This window comes from Schistocerca cancellata, chromosome 5 (genome assembly GCF_023864275.1).
Source record: "Schistocerca cancellata isolate TAMUIC-IGC-003103 chromosome 5, iqSchCanc2.1, whole genome shotgun sequence".
Lineage (NCBI taxonomy): Eukaryota > Metazoa > Arthropoda > Insecta > Orthoptera > Acrididae > Schistocerca > Schistocerca cancellata.
This window is the reverse complement of record NC_064630.1, coordinates 486177320-486200354: the sequence shown is the minus strand read 5'-3', so window position 1 is coordinate 486200354 and position 23035 is coordinate 486177320.

The window sequence follows — 23035 nt, the reverse complement described above, 5'->3', positions numbered from 1 at the left end:
TAGACCCAGGTCATCCTTAACGGATCCCACCAGTGATGATATTTTAGGAGGAGGGCGAAAGATGACTCTAACTTGATGCTTTCTCAATATTCTACCTATCTGTGACGAGATGTTCCCAATAAAAGGTAGATAAGCCGTTGACCTGAAGAGCTCTTCTTCTTCCTTGGGTCGTTTGTAGGACTGCATAGCTCTGTTCACTTGCTTAGTTGAAAAGCCATTCATCAGGAATACTTTTTGCAGGTGTTTCAATTCCGCTTGAAGACTGTCGACGTCAGAAATAGTATGGGCACGGTGGATTAAAGTTTTAAGGACACCCATTGTTTGTGCTGAATGGTGGCAACTGGTAGCTTCAGATACAAATCTGTATGGGTCGGTTTCCTATACACCGAATGACCAAGTGTGCCATCATTCTTGCGCCGTACCAGAACATCTAAAAATGGCAAACAATCATCTTTTTCAGTTTCCATAGTGAACTTAATTTTTTCGTGTATGGAATTCATATGATGTAAAAATTCCTGGAGACGGTCCACACCATGAGGCCATACTATAAAGGTGTCATCCACGTAACGCCAAAACACTGTCGGTTTCAAAGTGGCAGAGTTGATAGCTCTCTCTTCAAAATCTTCCATAAAAAGATTTGCCACCAGGGGAGACAAAGGACTCCCTATGGCGACACCGTCAGATAGTTCATAAAATTCATTGTTGAATGTAAAATATGTAGAAGAGAGAGCATGCTCAAACAACGTTGCAATATCTGCATCAAACATATTACCGAGAAGTTATAATGAATCTACAAGGTGCCACGAAACGACACTTCTCTTTTCGGGCAGCATGGCTCACAACGCGTTATACATTACACGTCGTAAACACATTAAACTGTGTACAGGTAGATACAAAGCTAAACTGTAATAATGGACGTCCGACCAAAAGCTTGCGTAGTTTAATTTAATTGTTGCCCACTGGTATGGTACGACAGCGGAGGGGATTAACCGGGATGCGGGCACGGGTGCATTGACTCTTTCTGCCTGTTCCTGTTCCTCTTCCGCAATGATTTCGCTAGGCAGTGGACTCCCGGTTAGCAATTACACGCTGTTCTAGGTCGCCGTCAATCTATGAAACATCAAAACTAGATCGAACTAGAGACCGTCCGTCTAAATTTTTAAAATATTGTAATCATAGACCAAAAATATGCATCGTCACTAGTTTTTAGTTAAAATATCCAATAACCGGTGAATAGGAGCCAAATATGCAAATGCATATGCAACATACAAATGCATATAATCCGGTCTCTATAGTTATTAGATTTGAGTTTTGGCAGCACTTTGTCACAACAGGCAAGATTAGGTATTTTGTATATGATAACTTTATTGAAAGTGTATGTTTCATTCTGACAATATGTTAATTCTGTAAATATTAGCAGTTCCAGTTTACTGTGATGTATTGACATAACTTCACAGTCTCAAGACAAATGAAAGTGGTAGTAATTATTATATTCTAATGTTTTATTATGTTATACATTTTCCGACTTGTTGCATGCTCACAATAATCATCTCATTTTTGGGTCTATGGAATGAAAACTGAATCTAATATAAAATAACCTAACCAAATTATTCAAGCTACCTGCCACATGGCTGTGTCCAGGCTGCTCCGGGAGCTCAAGATTGATTCCCCTTCACACACCAAGATGACACATGACGATTACAACTGGGACACTGTTGTAATTAAAGAGCAATACACTGCTCCCTCATATTAAAGATGCCCTTGACTCTGAAATTTCCAGAAGACATCAATAAGTTTGGAGTACAATATCGATACTTTAAAACTCAAAGATAGCGGTACTTCTTACAATGAAATGCTCAAAGTGTCACTTGTCAATATCGAACCTTGACCGATGTCGAAATGTTGGTATTTTTCGAGTGTGAGATTCGCAGGCGACTTTGTCAATGTCTCCATAGGCACACCACAGCAGATAACCCACGAATGGATGGGAGGTTCAACACATCCAACGATTTGAGTTACATCCTATGTAAAAAATTTATACATGCATGCCATACAACAAACTCTTCCAGCTGGGGGGGTTTTGACAGCTGTCCGGTAGCGAAACAGTCGACTTAGATGATTTTGTAGTTGTGGCAGTGCTTTATGAAGTAAGATTTGTCATGGAGGCAGACATGGTATAACCTAACAGTTTTCATGATGAACACAGCAATTAGCCGCTATGTCCAGAGCACCCAGTTCCATGGAACACTACCCCCCCCCCCCCCCCCCCCCCAAGCTGATTATGGAAATGGCTCTGAGCACTATGGGACTCAACTTCTGAGGTCATTAGTCCCCTAGAACTTAGAACTAGTTAAACCTAACTAACCTAAGGACATCACAAACATCCATGCCCGAGGCAGGATTCGAACCTGCGACCGTAGCGGTCTTGCGGTTCCAGACTGCAGCGCCTTTAACCGCACGGCCACTTCGGCCGGCAGCTGATTATGACACAGGGGGATAAACAGAGTTATATAATTCATTACAGAACCATTCACAGTTTGTAGATGGAACTGATTAGATTTACCTTTATTATTAAATTCAACTAGCCACGCTGGTCGAAGAAATATCTTCATACTAACACCAAAAAGAGGTCTTCCGTGATGTATAATCTTGAAAACTATTTCTTTAAACTTATGGACAATACAATTTTCGGCGAAACAATGGAGAATCCTAGAGAGCACCATGAAAATCAGTTAACAATGAAATGGGTGGGCGTTAAGGCACAAAAAGTTACATCACCCGATCAAGTGGGTCACTATCTTCAACAAAATTTCGTTTACTGTAGATTGCTAAATTTTGGCAGAGTATACAAAACGTTTTTATGTTTATATGTGTATATTGGACCTATCCAAACTCCACATGTATCAGTTCCATAACAGGCTTGTAATAACTCATTTTGCAGACGCAAAGTTACTCTACAATCATTTTTGCTGGTTATAAATACGAGGGTCATTCAATAATTGCAGAGACAAATTGGCCTGGAGAAAAAACCATTTATTTTTACGAAACAATACTTTTTCTACTTTTCAACATAATTCCCGTGAACATTCATGCACTTGTTCCAAAGGGCTACTACCTTTTTTATTTCGACTGCAAAGAACTCTTTATCTTGATGTTTGAAGCATTCTCCCACAAACTTTTCCATGTCCTCTTTGTCTTGGAACCTCTTCCCACGTAACGCCTCCTTCAGTGCACCAAGCAAATGGAAATCAATAGGTGCTAAATCAGGACTGTAAGAGCGGATGAGGCAGTACTTCCCAGCAATTTTGTCGATGGTTTCACAGGTTAGTTGAACAATATGAGGACGTGCGTTGCCTTGCTATACCCGACGTCTCTCTCTCATGGCTGGCTTCACCTTGTTTAAAAGCAAATCCGAGTAGTATTGGCTGTTCATTGTACGCTGCTCTTCGAGACAATCACAAAAAACTGAACCTTCAGCAGCCCAAAACACCGTCAACATGACATTTTCTGCTGACGCTTGGGTTTTGAATTTTTTTCTTGACAGATGAGTTGGTGTGCTTCGGCTCCATGCTTTGTCTTTTTGATTCTGGCTCACAATAGTGAACCCAAGCTAGAACACAAGTTAAAATTTAATTGAGGAAGTGCACACCTTCTCTTTCATAACGTTCCTTTAGCTCTGTGCACACTCTCAAGCTCGTTTCCTTGTGCAGCCGCGTCAACTCCTTTGGGACCGATCTTGCATATGTTTTTCAGTACTTCAACTTGTTACAGGTAATGTTATGAACTGTTCCAGTACGAACTTGAACCCTATCAACTATCATTTCCACAGTCACATGGCGGTCAGTACGCATAATGTCATCAATTCTACATTCAATTGAGGGAGTTGAAACTGCAACTGATCGGCTAGAACGTTGTTCGTCAGTCACTGAATCGCGACTATTTTTGAACTGCTCTACCCACTTGTAAAAATTTGCACGATTCATACAAACTTCACCATAAACTTTAGACATTCTACAGCATATACTCACTGGTTTCTCGCCTTCAGCAAGTAAAAAACGAATAACAGAACGTTGTTCAAATAACGTGGACGTCTCAAACGGACTCGCCACCTTGAAAAGAATGTTGATACGTACCAAACTTACCCTACTAACAGTTTTTTCCCCAGACCAATTTGTCTCTTTAATTATTGAAAGACCCTCATATATATAAAAAAATGGGAGACACATGTCACAAAATAAATGAAACTGTTGCTGGAGGAAAGGCAGCCATTTTTGGGTCATAAATTACACTAATTATGTAATAGATTTTGGAGGGGGTGTGATGGGTCATACATTATAATAATAAGATAATAAATCATCGAGTCACCATGGCTGAAAGTAATGTGTACCAGTTGGCTGCCATTTTTGATAAATCTGGCAACCACGTGGGCTGTGCCAGATTTCCAGACCATTAAAATAGTGCCCCTTTGAATTTTCCGCCATTTATGCCCATCCTAATTGGCCTAGAATGGAGAAGGAAGAGGAAGGTGGAGATGGAGATGCAAAGAGAGGGAGGGGGGGGAGATCTGGCAACAATTCAATTCGCTCAGTCCTCAGATCTGGCACAAATTGCTGCCTATCCTGTTTTGCAAAGCAGACAAGCCTTCAGTCATGTCCTGTGATGAGGTGTTGCTATGAAAGACCTTGTTGTGCAACTGTGGTTTCACCATCCTTCTACCACTATCCACAGATGCTTACAACAGTAGCACATGAACAACTGACCAGTTTCACCTTTGCCAAGATACTCTTTCTCAATCACTGGGCCTAACAATGTAAGCTGCTTACACTATCTGAGCTGTGTTCGGGAGCGAAGGCGACGTTCTAACGCAACCAAAGGCCATTTCATGGGTTCAGGTTAGGACTCTGGGCAGGCCAGGACTTTTTAAGAAAGTTGGTGTCCATAAACCATTGTCTCACAGATGCTGCTTTATGACACACTGCATTGTCATGCTGATACAAACAGCCGTCGCCCTCAAACATTTCCTTCATTTTCTTTACTATACATAGATCACAATACTGTAATAGTCAAATTCTTCCGATTGTAGCGTTTTATTAAACGAAATAATGGGTGCACATCTTAACTACTAAAAAAGCCTTATACGGTATCACCATTTCCTCTGTTCTTCACTGTTAGCACTACACATGATGGCAGGTGTCGTTCTCCAGGCATTCACCAAATACTAACCCTTCCATCGGGTTGCTGTAGGGTATGATGTGAGTCATCGCTCCAAATCACTCTTTTACAGCCATCCATTGTCCAGTGGCGTCGCGCTTAACACCACATGGCTCATTTTCTTTAGTATCGACCTTTCAGCCTTTGCACGCCGTTCCTTTTAACTCCCTCCCCCCAACACACAACACACTCACAAACAGTGACCGCGCTAGCTGTACTGCTGGCAGCTCTGAAGTTTCCTTCCGACTATTTCTTACACAGTGCTCGACTGTCGCTGTCCATTAGTAAGTGAGATCTGTCTGGTTTTCCTTTTGCTGTGGTTGTTACCCAGCGTTTTCACTTCACAACCGCATTCCCAAAAGTCGACTTGGGCAGCTTTAGAAGTTTAAAATGCCCTGATGGATTTCTTACTAAGATAACATCTAATGACTAGTCCACGTTCGACTTCACCATGCTACCCCTGACCGACCAGTTTTGTTGTTACTACTTGTTTACTGACAATACAATACTCCCCGTCTCGTGTTATACTGACGAGTCCGTATCTCGTGGCATCTAGTCATCAATTCCGAATGTCATGGATTACTCAAGGAATAGAAGTATCTTACAAAACAAAAAGAAAACTATATCTGTCAATCCGAAACAGTTCTGATGTTGATGCTATAGCACATTACAAGAAATACTGCAAAATATTAGAGACTGTAATGTGGACATCAAAGCAAATATATAACAAAGGAAAAATCAGTCATATCAGATAAATGTTCAAATGTTCAAACGTATGTGAAATCTTATGGGACGTAACTGCTAAGGTCATCAGTCTCTAAGTTTACACACTACTTAACCTAAATTATCCTAAGGACAAACACACACACCCATGCCCGAGGGAGGACTCGAACCTCCACCAGGATCAGCTGCATATTAGATAACAAAATAAAGACAAAAAGCATTAAGAGTTAATGATACATTGGTGACAGATATGTATAGTGTTGCAGAAATTTTTAACAAACGTTTTATAACTGTTACTGAAAAGATGGTGTAGTCAGGTTTTGTAGATGGTGCTGTGGAATACCGCAGACCAGAAATTTCAAGTAACTTCCATAATATGAAATTGACCCTCACTACCCCATCAGAAGTAATGTCCATCATAAAATCATTAAAATCAAAAACATCTAGTGGGTATGATGAAATATCAACAAAGTTAATTAAAGAATGTGATTCTGAGCTAAGTAACATATTAAGCTATCTGTGTAACCAGTCGTTTATCAGTGGAATATTTCCTTAATGGTTGAAATATGCTGACGTTAAGCCACTGTTTAACAAGGGAGATAAAGAAATAGCATCGAATTTCCGTCCAATTTCACTTTTGCCAGCATTCTCAAACATTTAAGAAGAGGTAATGTACAATCGGCTTTATAACCATATTATCACAAATAATATACTGTCAAAGTCACAGTTCGGATTTCTAAACGGTTCTGATATTGAGAAGACTATCTACACTTACAGTGAAAATGTACTTAATTCATTAGTCAAAATATTGCAGGCAACTGGTATATTTTGTGATCTGTCAAAGGCATTTGACTGTGTAAATCACAATATCCTTTTAAGTAAATTAGAATATTATGGTGTAATAGGAAATGCTGCAAAATGGTTCAAATCTTATATCTCTGACAGGAAACAAAGGGTGTTATTAGAAAAGAGGCATGTATCGAGCTATCGGGCGTCTTCCAACTGAGAACTAATTACATAAGGGGTCTCACAAGTTTCCATCCCAGGGCTCTTACTTTTTTGTGTATATCAATGACCTTTCATCAGTAACATTACCAGAAGCCAAGTTTGTTTTGTTTGCTGATGATACAAACATTACAATAAATAGCAAATCAAGTATAGTCTTAGAAAGATCGGCTAGTAAAAATATTTGTGGACATTACTCACTGGTTCCTAGCCAATTATATTTCACTAAAGTTTGAAAAAACACACTACATGCAGTTCAGAATTTGTAAGGGGTGTCCCACGAGTGTATGCCCAACATACGATGACAAGCAGATAGAAGACGTGGACAGTGTTAAATTCTTGGTATTACAGCTTTATAATAAATTCAACTTGGAGGAGCACACCACAGAACTGCTGAAGTGTCTTAACAAATCTCAAATTCAACTTGGAGGAGCACACCACAGAACTGCTGAAGTGTCTTAACAAATCTCAATTTGCAATGCGAACTGTATCAGACATAGGGGATATAAAAATGAAAAAGCTGGCCTACTATGCTTACTTTCATTCCATAATGTCATATGGGATTATTTTTTGGGTAATTCATCAAGCCCAGCTGAAGTTTTCCAGGCACAAAAATGTGGAATAAGAGTTATATGTGGTGTGAACTCAAGAACATCCTGCAGAAGCCAATTTAGGGAACTAGGGATACTACCTACTGCTTTCCAATATATTTATTCCTTAATGAAATTTGTCATTAAAAATATATCACTTTTTCAAACCAGCAGCTCAATTCATGGAATCAATACCAGAAATAAGAATAATCTTCACAAGGATTTAAAGTCACTTACTCTCACACAAAAAGGTGTACATTATTCAGGAACACACATTTTCAATAACTTGCCAGCAGCCATAAAAAGCTTAACAAACATTCCTCACGCACAAAGAAAGAAAATATGTTATGTGAATATGTGTCCGGAAACGCTTACTTTCAATGTTAGAGCTCATTTTATTTCTTCTCTTCAAATCACATTAATCATGGAATGGAAACACACAGCAACAGAACGTACCAGCGTGACTTCAAACACTTTGTTACAGGAAATGTTCAAAATGTCATCCGTTAGCGAGGAACATGCATCCACCCTCCGTCGCATGGAATCTTTGATGCGCTGATGTAGCCCTGGAGAATGGCGTATTGTATCACAGCCGTCCGCAATACGAGCACGAAGAGTCTCTACATTTGGTACCGGGGTTGCGTAGACAAGAGCTTTCAAATGCCCCCATAAATGAAAGTCAAGAGGGTTGAGGTCAGGAGAGCGTGGAGGCCATGGAATTGGTCCGCCTCTACCAATCCATCGGTCACCGAATCTGTTGTTGAGAAGCGTACGAACACTTCGACTGAAATGTGCAGGAGCTCCTTCATGCATGAACCACATGTTGTGTCGCACTTCTAAAGGCACATGTTCTAGCAGCACAGGTAGAGTATCCCTAATGAAATCATGATAACGTGCTCCAATGAGCGTAGGTGGAAGAACATGGGGCCCAATCAAGTCATCACCAACAATGCCTGCCCAAACGTTCACAGAAAATCTGTGTTGATGATGTGATTGCACAATTGCGTGCGGATTCTCGTCAGCCCACAAATGTTGATTGTGAAAATTTACAATTTGATCATGTTGAAATGAAGCCTCATCCGTAAAGAGAACATTTGCACTGAAATGAGGATTGACACATTGTTGGATGAACCATTCGCAGACGTGTACCCGTGGAGGCCAATCCGCTGCTGATAGTGCCTGCACAAGCTGTACATGGTACGGAAACAACTGGTTCTCCCGTAGCACTCTCCATACAGTGACGTGGTCAACGTTACCTTGTACAGCAGCAACTTCTCTGACGCTGACATTAGGGTTATCGTCAACTGCACGCAGAATTGCCTAGTCCATTGCAGATGTCCTCGTCGTTCTAGGTCTTCCCCAGTCGCGAGTCATAGGCTGGAATGTTCCGTGCTCCCTAAGACACCGATCAACTGCTTCGAACGTCTTCCCGTCGGGACAACTTCGTTCTGGAAATCTGTCTCGATACAAACGTACGGCGCCACGGCTATTGCCCTGTGGTAATCCATACATCAAATGGGCATCTGCCAACTCCGCATTTGTAAACATTGCACTGACTGCAAAACCACGTTCGTGATCAACACTAACCTGTTGATGCTACGTACTGATGTGCTTAATGCTAGTACTTTAGAGCAATGAGTCGCATGTCAACACAAGCACCGAAGTCAACATTACCTTCCTTCAACTGGGCCAATTGGCGGCGAATCGAGGAAGTACAATACATACTGACGAAACTAAAATGAGCTCTAACATGGAAATTAAGTGTTTCCGGACACATGTCCACATAACATATTTTCTTTATTTGTGTGTGAGGAATGTTTCCTGAAAGTTTGGCGGTACCTTTTTGTAACACCCTGTATATATGTATATATATCAGTGCAGTAACGTGTTCATCGTAAATATGTATTGTAGTAGTTCTATTATATGTTTATTAACTTTTTTAAAATTTTAAATTTGGTGCATTAATGCGATCTAACTTTTTTTTTAATTTAAATTTGGTGCATTAATGCGATCTTAGTAAATGAGTGTTTGTAAAATGATTCTTCCATATAATGTTCATTAAAAAGTGACGATCACTCCACTTGTGATCTGTGGAAGGTACATTAGCTTACTCATTTCAGTTGTAAATATTTGTCATCTATTATGGTTTTTCTGAAATGTTCTACATCCTAGAGGACCTCCTCACTACTTATCAATTGGTATGAAAGTAAATCTAGACTAATTAAATACGTGTGTTCGGATACTGTTTATTAAATAATGTATGTCGGAATGTTGGTCCATTTGTAGCTCGTATCCTCGCTAGAATTATTCCCCTTTCGTCTTCGCTCCGTTTATGTACTCTGTTCACTGCGTCACGTGCACTCAACGCCACGAGACGGAGTTCAGCATTGAGATGGACAATGGTCATAATGTTTGGGTCATCATTGTACCTCTTAAACAAGGATTACAGAGACTAACATGGGCGCTTCAGCACAAACGTTAGGCGACCGTAACGTAGGTAAAGGAACCCTTGACTGACGAATCTCAGCACCAGTTATCAAGGATCGACAACGATAGAAAGTAGTGCAACACGTTCACCAGGCGGTCAGCTTTCAGGTAATTGGAGACGACACAGTCTAACACAAAAAAACAATGCCCCACGAAGGAATTATCCGAATGGGACGGAAATCGGTAGACATGATGTACATGTATATACAAACAAATCATTACAGTTTCAGAAAGATAAAATGGTGTATTCAGCAGAAAGAACTTTACAAACTGGGCAACTCAAAAGTGTGTTACTCGACCTCTGGCCCTTAAACAAGCTGTTATTCAGCTTGGAATTGACTAATAGAGTTGTTGGTTGTCCTCTTGAAGGATGTAGCACCAAATTCTGTCCAATTAGCGCGTTAGATCGTTAAACCCCCGTGCTGGTAGGTAAGCAGTCTCCATAATGCTCCGAAGGTTCTCAGCTGGGGAAAGATCCAGTGACCATGCTGACCAACGTATCATTTGACAAGTACGAAGACAAGCAGTGGAAACTCTCGTTGAAATGTAAGCCCATGGCTTGTCATGAAGTGCAACAAAACCGGGCGTAGAATGTCATTGACGTTTCACTTTGCTGTAAGAGTGTAGCAGATGAGAACCAAAGGGCTTCTGCTATGAAAATAAATGAGACTGCAGACTGTCACTCCTAGTTGTCGAGACGTATGGCGGGCAGTCAGGTTGGTAGCCCACCGCTGTCTGACGCGTCTACAGACACGTCTTAAGCCTGGAATCTCATTGATTGGTGTAGCATTATCTTCAGTGATGAGTCCAGCTTCGAATTAAACCCCAATGACCAGCAAAGAGGTGTCTAGAGACCCCACAGACAACAGTGGGATACCAAGCTAACTGGCGCCCGCCACACTGCCTGACATTCTTGAATGATGGTCTAGGGTACTGTTTCTTTTCATTAAAGGTGAATTTGGTTGTCATCCACGACATGCTTACAACGCAGCGGGAAGTCGACGATATTCTAAGCCCAGTTTTGTTTCCCTTGTCATGTCATCATGAGTCTACATTTCAGCAAGATAATGGCCGCCCACACACGACGAGAGTTCCTACAGCTTACGTGTTTGACAAACCCTACGTTGATAAAAAAAATGGTTCAAATGGCTCTAACCACTATGGGACTCAACCTCTGAGGTCATCAGTCCCCTTGACTTAGAACTACTTTAACCTAACTAACCTAAGGACATCACAAACATCCATGCCTGAGGCAGGATTCGAACCTGCGACCGTATCAGCAGCGCTGTTCCAGACTGAAGCGCCTAGAAGCGCTCGGCCACAGCGGCCGGCTACGTTGGTCAGCAAAGTCGCCAGATGTCTCCCCAGTTGAGAACGTTTGGAACATTATCGGAGGGCTCGCCAACCATCTCGGGTTTTAACGATATAACGCACCAATTGCACAGAATTTGACACTTTATTCCTCAGAAGGATATCAAGCAACTCTATCAATCAACGGCAAGCCGAATAACTGCCTGCCTAAGGACCAGAGATGGACCAAACCGTTTTTTATTTGATCAGTTGGTGAAGTTCTTTCTCTTGAATAAATCCTCCAATTTTCCTGAAATACTAAGCATTTGTTTGTCTACTGATTTAGTCTCATTCCTATACGAGGTGCATTCAATTTCTAAGGCCTCCGATTTTTTTCTAATTAACTACTCACCCGAAATCGATGAAACTGGCGTTACTTCTCGACGTAATCGCCCTGCAGACGTACACATTTTTCACAACGCTGACGCCATGATTCCATGGCAGCGGCGAAGGCTTCTTTAGGAGTCTGTTTTGACCACTGGAAAATTGCTGAGGCAATAGCAGCACGGCTGCTGCTGGAGAGTGTCTTTCATTGTTGTAAAAAGCCAAAAGTCACTAGGAGCCAGGTCAGGTGAGTAGGGAGCATGAGGAATCACTTCAAAGTTGTTATCACGAAGAAACTGTTGCGTAACGTTAGCTCGATGTGCGAGTGCGTTGTCTTGGTGAAACAGCACACGCGCAGCCCTTCCCAGACGTTTTTGTTGCAGTGCTGGAAGGAATTTGTTCTTCAAAACATTTTCGTAGGATGCACCTGTTACCATAGTGCCCTTTGGAACGCAATGGGTAAGGATTACGCCCTCGCTGTCCCAGAACATGGACACCATCATTTTTTCAGCACTGGCGGTTGCCCGAAATTTTTTTGGTGACGGTGAATCGGTGTGCTTCCATTGAGCTGACTGGCGCTTTGTTTCTGGATTGAAAAATGGCATCCACGTCTCATCCATTGTCACAACCGACGAAAAGAAAGTCCCATTCATGCTGTCGTTGTGCGTCAACATTGCTTGGCAACATGCCACACGGGCAGCCATGTGGTGGTCCGTCAGCATTCGTGGCACCCACCTGGATGACACTTTTTGCATTTTCAGGTCGTCATGCAGGATTGTGTGTATAGAACCCACAGAAATGCCAACTCTGGAGGCGATCTGTTCAACAGTCATTCGGTGATCCCCCAAAACAATTCTCTCCACTTTCTCGATCATGTCGTCAGGCCGGTTTGTGCGAGCCCGAGGTTGTTTCGGTTTGTTGTCACACGATGTTCTGCCTTCATTAGACTGTCACACCCACGAACGCACTTTCGACACATCCATAACTCCATCACCACAGTCTCCTTCAAATGTCGATGAATTTAAATTGGTTTCACACCACGCAAATTCAGAAAACGAATGATTGCACACTGTTCAAGTAAGGAAAACGTCGCCATTTTAAGTATTTAAAACAGTTCTCATTCTCGCCGCTGGCGGTAAAATTCCATCTGCCGTACGGTGCTGCCATCTCTGGGACGTATTGACAATGAACGTGGCCTCATTTTAAAACAATGCGTATCTTTCTATCTCTTTACAGTCGGGAGTAAAAAAATCGGAGGCTTTAGAACTTGAATGCACCTCGTAATTCCTTCGTGAGGCGCATTATTTTTTGTCTCAGAGTGTATTTCTGTATACGGGATGTTACACGTGTTGAAATGGGCTCCCAATACATTTGGCATCATTTATAATCGAGTGTTTGCCTTCGACTCCTCAAGAGTGACCAGTAAATTCAGAAAAACAATGAACTGTTTCATTTCACCTCGATAATTCGAAGAATACTTCACAATGAAACTCTCTTTACTTCGAAACGCCAAGAAAATTAAGCCTGGGACTGTTGTAATCCACAGTGTAAGTCTGTCCTCAGAGGTTTCTCATCTTCTCTTGGTTTTAACCAGTGAAACGTGACTCTCTTTCTATTACTGCACCTCCTCGAGTACGAAGAAGAAGTCGTTTAAATTTTTATCTAAATTTAACAGTTGATACCATTCATAACATATAAGCTTTCACGGCCGGCGTCTTCATTAATTAAAACTTCCGGGCTGAATTGCCGTGGTCCATATCTAAAACTGCTTCTCCTTCCTGACGTTTCGTTGCCTACTGCGGGCAACATCTGAGGTGAGTCGGCGACTGGCTGCTAGGCGCTGGAGGTTCCGCTTATACCGCTTATATAGAGCGCTTAGATGGCGCCACCACTCATCACGTGCTTTCGACTTTAAAACTATCTCTGGCTAGTGCCATCTCTCTCGAATATAGGTAATCGATAGTCACTTCGTAGGTACAGAGTCGACCGCCATATCTTGTCTAGTTTTAATCCTTCTTCTTTTTTATTAAAATTATTTTCGTGCTTGTAGATCTCTATAGCTTCTCTATACATGCGGGAATAATAATGTGAGGTCCTAGCTATCACGTTTGTCTCACTAAATTTTATTTCGTGATCACCCTCTTTCAAAATGTGTTCCGCTACAGCTGATTTGTCAATTTGTCCCAATCTACAGTTCCTTTTGTGTTCCGTTAGGCGGGTATTAACACTCCTTTTAGTTGTTCCAATGTAAACCATGCCACAGCTACAAGGAATTTTATACACACCCAGGGTAGCTAAGGGGTGTCGTGCGTCTTTCACAGATCTTAAACTTTCACTAATTTTCTTGGTAGGTCGAAAGACTGTCTCCACTTGAAACTAGGCCAAAACTTTCCCAATACGGTCCGTGATGTTATGAATAAATGCAAGAAAAACTTTTCCAGACGACGGTTGTTGTTGTCGTGTATTTTCGGACACTTTTCTTCTAGGGTGGAGTGCTCGATCTATTTCGTTGTCAGTGTACCCATTTCTCTTGAAAGCCGTTCGCAAATGGCTTAATTCATGAGTTGACACCATCTTGAGCTAAAATTAAATCCTCTCATAATGGCCGCATCCGAAATCAGATTCCTCTATATATCAGCTATATATATCTTTCCCTCTGAATCCTTAATAAGGGTTAATTCGCATGTGAACTTTAGCGAACTTCGAAATAAAATTGACAACCGAACAATGAGTTCATCAGCGAACTCGTCACTAAGAATGGCTCCGGAATTTGCAGTACTTTCTTTATCAAAGGCCTCACATAGTAGCGTATGTATCCTTCACGGCACATGTCGAGCCTGGCTAGAGTTGTGTTACAATAGACTGAAGGTGTTAGGGGGCTCTCACGTCACTTGACTGTTGAACTCATGTGACGCGCAGTTTAGCAGTCATAAATCATGATGGGGCTCTCCAGCGCATTCTGTTTCTTGCGCAATCTGTGCTACAGTGCGTCTCTGCAGTTGTCTTTAGCTGTTACAGAAACAGCTGATCTACCTTAAATTTCAGATTTTCTATAGGGTCTGTGAAAACATTTTCAAAGCGTTACGCTGAAAGATAATAGCAATTTTTGCTTCTAAGAGACACCATTAACCCTCGCAGTACCAACGGGGGGAGGGGGGGGGGCGGAGAGTGTACTTTATGGCCACCTTCTGAAAAAATTGTGATCTAGTCAGTTATACTACATTTTAAAATTTTGAAAAAAGTGTTTATTGTTTTTAATGAACTCTTCTACCAGATTCCACTTATGTTTCAACCCAAAAACGTAAGTCTCAAAAGCAGATACAGCTTCCTCAATGAATGGCATATTCAAAATTTCGGCGTTCAGAACCTTACGTACACATTAATATCTCTTTAAAAATTATGTTGAGATTAAAAGACAACAGTAATGAAATTTCAGTTTTTGTGGTGGTCATGAAGTCGGTAGAACACGTTATTGAATGTGCGTTGATATTGTTAAGAGTGAGCTAAATGTACTTTCAGGTTCTGGACACCACTTACACATCAGTAGCTCTTTAAAAACTGTGTTGTTAATATAACTGGAACAATTAGCGAATTATATATTTTTTAATTTTTTCGAGTGAGCATAAAGTAACCCTCCCCCCCCCCACCCCCACTTGGTAATGGGCATTAAGGAAAAGCCTTGGTATTGGCAGGGTTAAGGAAAGAAGTATTTTAACATGCAAGATAGTGCCAGTATGAACATTGTTAAGGCATTTTGAAAAGGACGGGTCCAGCCTAGCAGCAATAATGTTAATGTTCTTTATTATGGAAGCAGTTTCGGCTTTATTGTCATTCTTAAGTAACGTCTAGTGCGGCTTAACGTCCATGATGCATCTATAGTAATTATAATTACTACATGTCACATCAAATCAAACTAAACGTTGCTTGAGACTGGCAATAAAGTTGAAATGGCTGTCGCAATAAAGAATATTAAACTTACTGTAGCTAGTGTGAACCTATTCATTTCAAAATGTCATACTGTGACGGGTACTATGCGGTGGGCCAACAGAAGGAAAAACTTTTTTTCAGGGCGGTTGCTCTCGGCAGCTATTCAGGATTCAGTAAATCATGGATATGGATGCTGACCTTCACAGAACAAAACGAGTAGATTTAGGGTTCTTGCAGGGCAAGGAAGTGGAGACAGGTTTCTCGATGTTCTGATTTCCAAGGCTGAGGGAATGAGCCATGGGGTCCTGCAAGATACGGGAAAAGCGAGGGCGAAGTCGACATATTGAGTCAGTCCTTTTACGGATTGAGAAAGCAAAGATACACCGGACACGCACAGCTTAGTATCGTATGGGAATAATATTTCCTGAGTTATAGAACCTCCAACATACACATATTGGTTTATTTACTACTTCATTAGTTACGATCATTCCCCTCTCGCTGCGCGGGGTAGCCGCTGTGTGTGTGTGTGTGTGTGTGTGTGTGTGTGTGTGTGTGTTGTCATTAGCGTAAATTAGTTAAAGTTAAGTTAAGAAGTGTGTAAGCTTAGGGACAGATGACCTCATCAGTTTGGTCCCATAGCAATTTACCACAAATTTCCAAATTTTTTTCAGCTCTCGTTTTCAAATGAGTCATAAATGCACACTTGAACGCTGTAAATGATTTAATGGAGGATATTTAGAGTAAAATCACAACAAGTTTCCACATTTACTCATCGGCGTAATAGAGCTTTTAATTCACCATCATGATGGATGGTGCTACTACCATAAAGGTAGCTAAGGTTTCATTTGAGGGAAACTCTCAAGGTTAAAGTTGTTTCTTTGGAGACTAAAATGTGAGATTGAAAGCTTTCGTACTTTTCATTTCAGTGATAGCATGATATCTGGTTAGAGGCACAGGCTGGTTAGGAAAATATTGAAAGTGGTGTACAGCATCAACCCCCCTCTTCTTGAGACCATTTGTATAGCAACAGGACTCGAATAAGAAGAGCACAAACTGTGACCAAGAAACCTTGCCATTCGGATTGGAGTTGGGCTGGCGGTATTTATTAAAAGAACATTTTGGCTGTGGTTGTGGAGGCAAGACTAAAAATAACTTAGAAGAAATGCAGACTGAACAGGAGACCATACTGAACAGAGACAGATTCAGACTAGGAGTCAAGAAACTCAAACGTTTTCACGAAGCTAAATCAAAAAAGAAAGTAAAAGAGGATATAACAGGTAGGCTGTAACTGAGAAAAAAAAGCGTTTCTGAAGAAGAGAAATTTCTTAATATCGAACATAGATTTAAGTGTTAGGAAGTTTTTTCTGCAAGTATTTGTATGGAGTGTAGCCATGTATGGAAATGAAACATGAAAGATAAACAATTTAGCCAAGAAGGGAATAGAAGCTTTTGAAATGTGGCGCTACATAAGATTGCTGAAGATTAGGTGCGTACATCACCTAACTGATGAGGAGCTACTGAACAGAACTGGGGAGAAATTTGTGGTACAACCTGATTAAAAGAAAGGATCGGTTGGCAGGACACATTTTTTGAGCCATCAGGGGATCACCAATTTAGTACTGGAGGGAAGCGTGGGAGGTAAAAATTGTAGAGGGAGACCAAGGGAGGAATACAGTAAACAGATTCATAAGGATGTAGATTCCAGTAGTTGTTCGGAGAAGAAGAGCTTGCACAGGATAGAGTAGCACCAGCCTTCGGACAGAAGACCATAACAACAAATCAAACAGAAAAGCTGTTGGTGTCAAATGGTTCGATCAGGCAAAAGAGATCATTCTGAGAAATGAAAGAGTATTGGAGGAAGACGAAGTGAAAGAGAAATAAATACACTCCTGGAAATTGAAATAAGAACACCGTGAATTCATTGTCCCAGGAAGGGGAAGCTTTATTGACACATTCCTGAGGTCAGATACATCACTTGAACACACTGACAGAACCACAGGCACATAGACACAGGCAACAGAGCATGCACAATGTCGGCACTAGTACAGTGTATATCCACCTTTCGCAGCAATGCAGGCTGCTATTCTCCCATGGAGACGATCGTAGAGATGCTGGATGTAGTCCTGTGGAACGGCTTGCCATGCCATTTCCACCTGGCGCCTCAGTTGGACCAGCGTTCGTGCTGGACGTGCAGACCGCGTGAGACGACGCTTCATCCAGTCCCAAACATGCTCAATGGGGGACAGATACGGAGATCTTGCTGGCCAGGGTAGTTGACTTACACCTTCTAGAGCACGTTGGGTGGTACGGGATACATGCGGACCTGCAGTGTCCTGTTGGAACAGCAAGTTCCCTTGCCGGTCTAGGAATGGTAGAACGATGGGTTCGATGACGGTTTGGATGTACCGTGCACTATTCAGTGTCCCCTCGACGATCACCAGTGGTGTACGGCCAGTGTAGGAGATCGCTCCCCACACCATGATGCCGGGTGTTGGCCCTGTGTGCCTCGGTCGTATGCAGTCCTGATTGTGGCGCTCACCTGCACGGCGCCAAACACGCATACGACCATCATTGGCACCAAGGCAGAAGCGACTCTCATCGCTGAAGACGACACGTCTCCATTCGTCCCTCCATTCACGCCTGTCGCGACACCACTGGAGGCGGGCTGCACGATGTTGGGGCGTGAGCGGAAGACGGCCTAACGGTGTGCGGGACCGTAGCCCAGCTTCATGGAGACGGTTGCGAATGGTCCTCGCCGATACCCCAGGAGCAACACTGTCCCTAATTTGCTGGGAAGTGGCGGTGCGGTCCCCTACGGCACTGCGTAGGATCCTACGGTCTTGGCGTGCATCCGTGCGTCGCTGCGGTCCGGTCCCAGGTCGACGGGCACGTGCACCTTCCGCCAACCACTGGCGACAACATCGATGTACTGTGGAGACCTCACGCCCCACGTGTTGAGCAATTCGGCGGTACGTCCACCCGGCCTTCCGCATGCCCACTATACGCCCTCGCTCAAAGTCCGTCAACTGCACATACGGTTCACGTCCACGCTGTCGCGGCATGCTACCAGTGTTAAAGACTGCGATGGAGCTCCGTATGCCACGGCAAACTGGCTGACACTGACGGCGGCGGTGCACAAATGCTGCGCAGCTAGCGCCATTCGACGGCCAACACCGCGGTTCCTGGTGTGTCCGCTGTGCCGTGCGTGTGATCATTGCTTGTACAGCCCTCTCGCAGTGTCCGGAGCAAGTATGGTGGGTCTGACACACCGGTGTCAATGTGTTCTTTTTTCCATTTCCAGGAGTGTATTATCTTGATGTGGTCCTTAGTTGGCCTTTAACGACTAAAATGTATAATAGCAACAATAGTAATAATAGTATTCAATTGCCGGCCGCGGTGGTCTAGCGGTTCTGGCGCTGCAGTCCAGAACCGCGGGACTGCTACGGTCGCAGGTTCGAATCCTGCCTCGGGCATGGGTGTGTGTGTTGTCCTTAGGTTAGTTAGGTTTAAGTAGTTCTAAGTTCTAGGGGACTTATGACCTAAGATGTTGAGTCCCATAGTGCTCAGAGCCATTTTTTGAATAGTATTCAATTACATTGATTTCAGTATGCAAATACTAGTTCAATGTTTTATCTGCCAGCAAAGTAGCAGTTTGACCAACGGCCTTGCCGCAGTGGTTATATCGGTTCCCGTCAGATCACCGAAGATAAGCGTTGTCGGGCTGGGTTGGCAACCGGATGGGTGACCATCCGGTCTGCCGAGCGCTCTTGGCAAGCGGGGTGCACTCAGCCCTTGTGAGGCAAACTGAGGAGCTGCTTGACTGAGAAGTAGCGACTCCAGTCTAGTAAATTGAAATCGGCCGGGAGAGTGGTGTGCTACCCATCCATTTCCGCATCCAGTGACGCTTGTGGCTGAGGATGACACGGCGGCCGGTCGGTGCCGTTGGACCTTCACGGATTCTTCTGACGGAGTTTAGTTTAATTTTTAAAGGCGTAATTTATAGCTAACTGGAGTAGCCTGGATCACATATCGTGTATTCAAATTGTTCAAATGGCTCTGAGCACTATGGGACTTAACATCTCAGGTCATCAGTCCCCTAGAACTTAGAACTACTTAAACCTAACTAACCTAAGGACATCACACACTTCCATGCCCGAGGCAAGATTCGAACCTGCGACCGTAGCGGTCACGTGGTTCCAGACTGAAGCGCCTAGAACCGCTCGGCCACCAGCGGCCGGCATATCGTGTATTTATTGCGGAATAAGGAACTGAACTTTTGGTGATAACGTGCGTAAATAATTATTTGCCTGGTCGCAGATCCCTTTTCAAAATTGCTTGCAACGTTTTACGTACTGCGTCTCTCCACTGCGCACTCGGGCCGTGCAGAGATTCCGGAGCAAGCTTTGTTTGGCCTCGACTGCTTCCCTTCCGCAGACTCGTTCCAGACGGCGTTGCGCTAACCAGGTCACGGTTGTGCCATCCTCGGTGTCAACAAACACTCCAGTCCCCTGCAAAACAGTTCCTGCCGGCCTCGCATCGCCTATGTCACAACACGCCACGACTTACGACCTTATTGTGTCGCCGCCTTCTGGAGCACTGTGCTATTGTTCCGACTGCAAGGATGATTTCGCCACTCCTTTGCATAGCGACATAAAACCTCTCCATTCCAAGGTCCGAGCCTTTCCTCTTAACTGAGAGCATTCGATCGTGACATTTCGTTTCATTATTTCGCTATCTTACCCCCTCCCGCCTCCTTGCATCCAAGACACCGAATACTCGTCTGATATATGCAGCCAGTTATTAAACGTGTTCTCAGAGACAACAACATTTCTAAAGTTTCTAAAGTCCTCAGCTGCACATTTCCTGAATAAAGCAAATCCTTCCTACAGGCACACTCTCTGTGGGTGTTGACACACGTTCCTCCGTATTATGCATCGTCAAAGGAAGGGCGTTGACAGATAGGACGAAAATCTGAGAGAATAGATAATTTTAAAGGACAAAAAAATGGCGAACATTTTCAAGACTCGTATGCTGTTGTCAAAGCTGTAAGGAAGCCTCAGCTGGTTTCGATTTTTACAAGTGCGGCATGCAGCCTCTGTTTCATCGTCGTCAAAAGTGCATAACGAATAGTGGTGACTGTGTGGAAAAATGTCAGTCTCTGTCTCAAATACTGCTTTATTTAGCTGTGCTGTTGTGTTTTATGTATCTCCTGTAGTTTCCACAAATAAAAATAGGAGCAATTACTTTCGGAACGACCTTCGTATAACCAGCATGCAGCAAACAACGAAAAAGAAGGAAATAAATAAACAATAGAAAAGTGCAAATCAACAATAAAGTCATAGAGTCTGCAGATGAGTTTTTGTATTTAGGGAAGTTGAAGATAGCGACTAGATGGGCAAGAAAAGAAATAAGCAGAAGAGTAACAATGACCACGAGTGCTTCTGTTAACTACACTATGTGATCAAAAGTATCCGGACACCTGGCTGAAAATGACTCACAAGTTCGTGGCACCCTCCATCGGTAATGCTGGTACTCAATATGGTGTTTGCCCACCCTTAGCCTTGATTATAGCCTCCACTATCGGAGACTTACGTTCAATCAGGTGCTGGAAGGTTTCTTGAGGAATGGCAGCCCGTTCTTCGCGGAGTGCTTCACTGAGGAGAGGTATCGATGTCGGTCGGTGAAGCTTGACACGACATCGGCGTACCAAAACATCCCAGAGGTGTTCTATAGGATTCAGGTGAGGCCTCTGTGCAGGCCAGTCCCTTACAGGGATGTTATTGTCGTGTAACCACACCGCCACAGGCCGTGCATTATGAATAGTTGCTCGATCGTGTTGAAAGATGCAAACGCCATCCCCGATTTGCTCTTCAACAGTGGGAAGCACGAAGGTGCTTAAAACATCAACGTAGGCCTGTGCTGTGATAGTGCTACGCAAAACAACAAGGGGTGCAAGCCTCCTACATGAAAACCACGAACACACCACAACACCACCGCCTCCGAATTTTACTGATGGCACTACACAAGCTGGCAGATGACGTTCACCGGGAATTCACCATACACACACCCTGCCATCGGATCGCCATATTACGTACCGTGATTCGTCAATCCACTTTCCACTGTTCAATCGTCCATTGTTTACGCTCCTTACACCAATCAAGGTGTCGTTTGGCATTTACAGGCTTGATGTGTGGCTTCTCGATCATGAAATTCAAGTTTTCTCACCTCTCGCCTAACTGTCATAGTGTTTGCAGTGGATGCTTATGCAGTATGGACTTCCTGTGAGATGATCTGGATGGATGTCTGCCTATTACACATTACGACCCTCTTCTCCCTCAGTCAACAGACGAGGTCGGCCTGTACACTTTTGTGGTGTACGTGTCCCTTCACGTTCCACTTCACTATCACTTCGGAATCAGTGGACCTAGGGGTGTTTAGGTGTGCGAAAATCTCGCGTACAGACGTGTGACACAAGTGACACCCAATCGCCTGACCACGTTAGAAGTCCGTGAGTTCCGTGGAGTGCCCCATTCTGCTCTCTCACAATGTCTAATGACTACTGAGGTCGCTGATATGAGTACCTGGCAGTAGGTGGCAGTGCAATGCACCTAATATGGAAAACGTATCTTTTGGGGGTGACGGGATACTTTTGATCACATAGTGTAAATAGGGTTTTTAGAATTAAGCTAGATGTGTCTGAAATAGTAAGTTCAAAATCACAGCGTCTTGTATTGTTTGACTTATGGCATTGAGAAATCCACCTTCCGTGTGAAAACCGTTCTAAAACTGAGGGCTGATCGACGAATGTGTGTTAATAATACAGACAAAAAAAGGACAAAAAGAAGTCAGGGAACGACTTGGCGTGGAAGGCGTAATTAGTACTATAATGAAACTGAAATGGAGAGGGATTGTAACGTGCAGTTAAGTAAATAGATGCTATGTTGTATGTATGTTGTATGGGGACCTAGGAACGACTGAGAGGCTCCATCCCCGCCACAGCCGCAGTGGTCCACAACCCCACGACGACTACCGCAGTCCACGTCACCCCTCCGCCGCCCCACACCGAACCCAGGGTTATTGTGCGGTTTGGCCCCTGGTGGACTCCCACCCCCAGGGAACATCTCACACCAGACGAGTGTAACCCCTATCTTTGTGTGGTAGAGTAATGATGGTGTATGCATACGTGGAGAACTTGTTTGAGCAGTAATTGCTGACATAGTGTAGCTGAGACGGAATAAGGGGAACCAGCCCACATTCGCTGAGTCAGGTGGAAAACCGCCTAAAAACCATCCACAGACTGGACGGCCTACTGGACCTCGACACAAGTCCGCCGGGCGGATTCGTGCTGGGGACGAGGCGTTCCTTCCCACTCTGGAAAGCCGTGCATTAGATAGATGGTAAGTCGACCAAGGAAATAT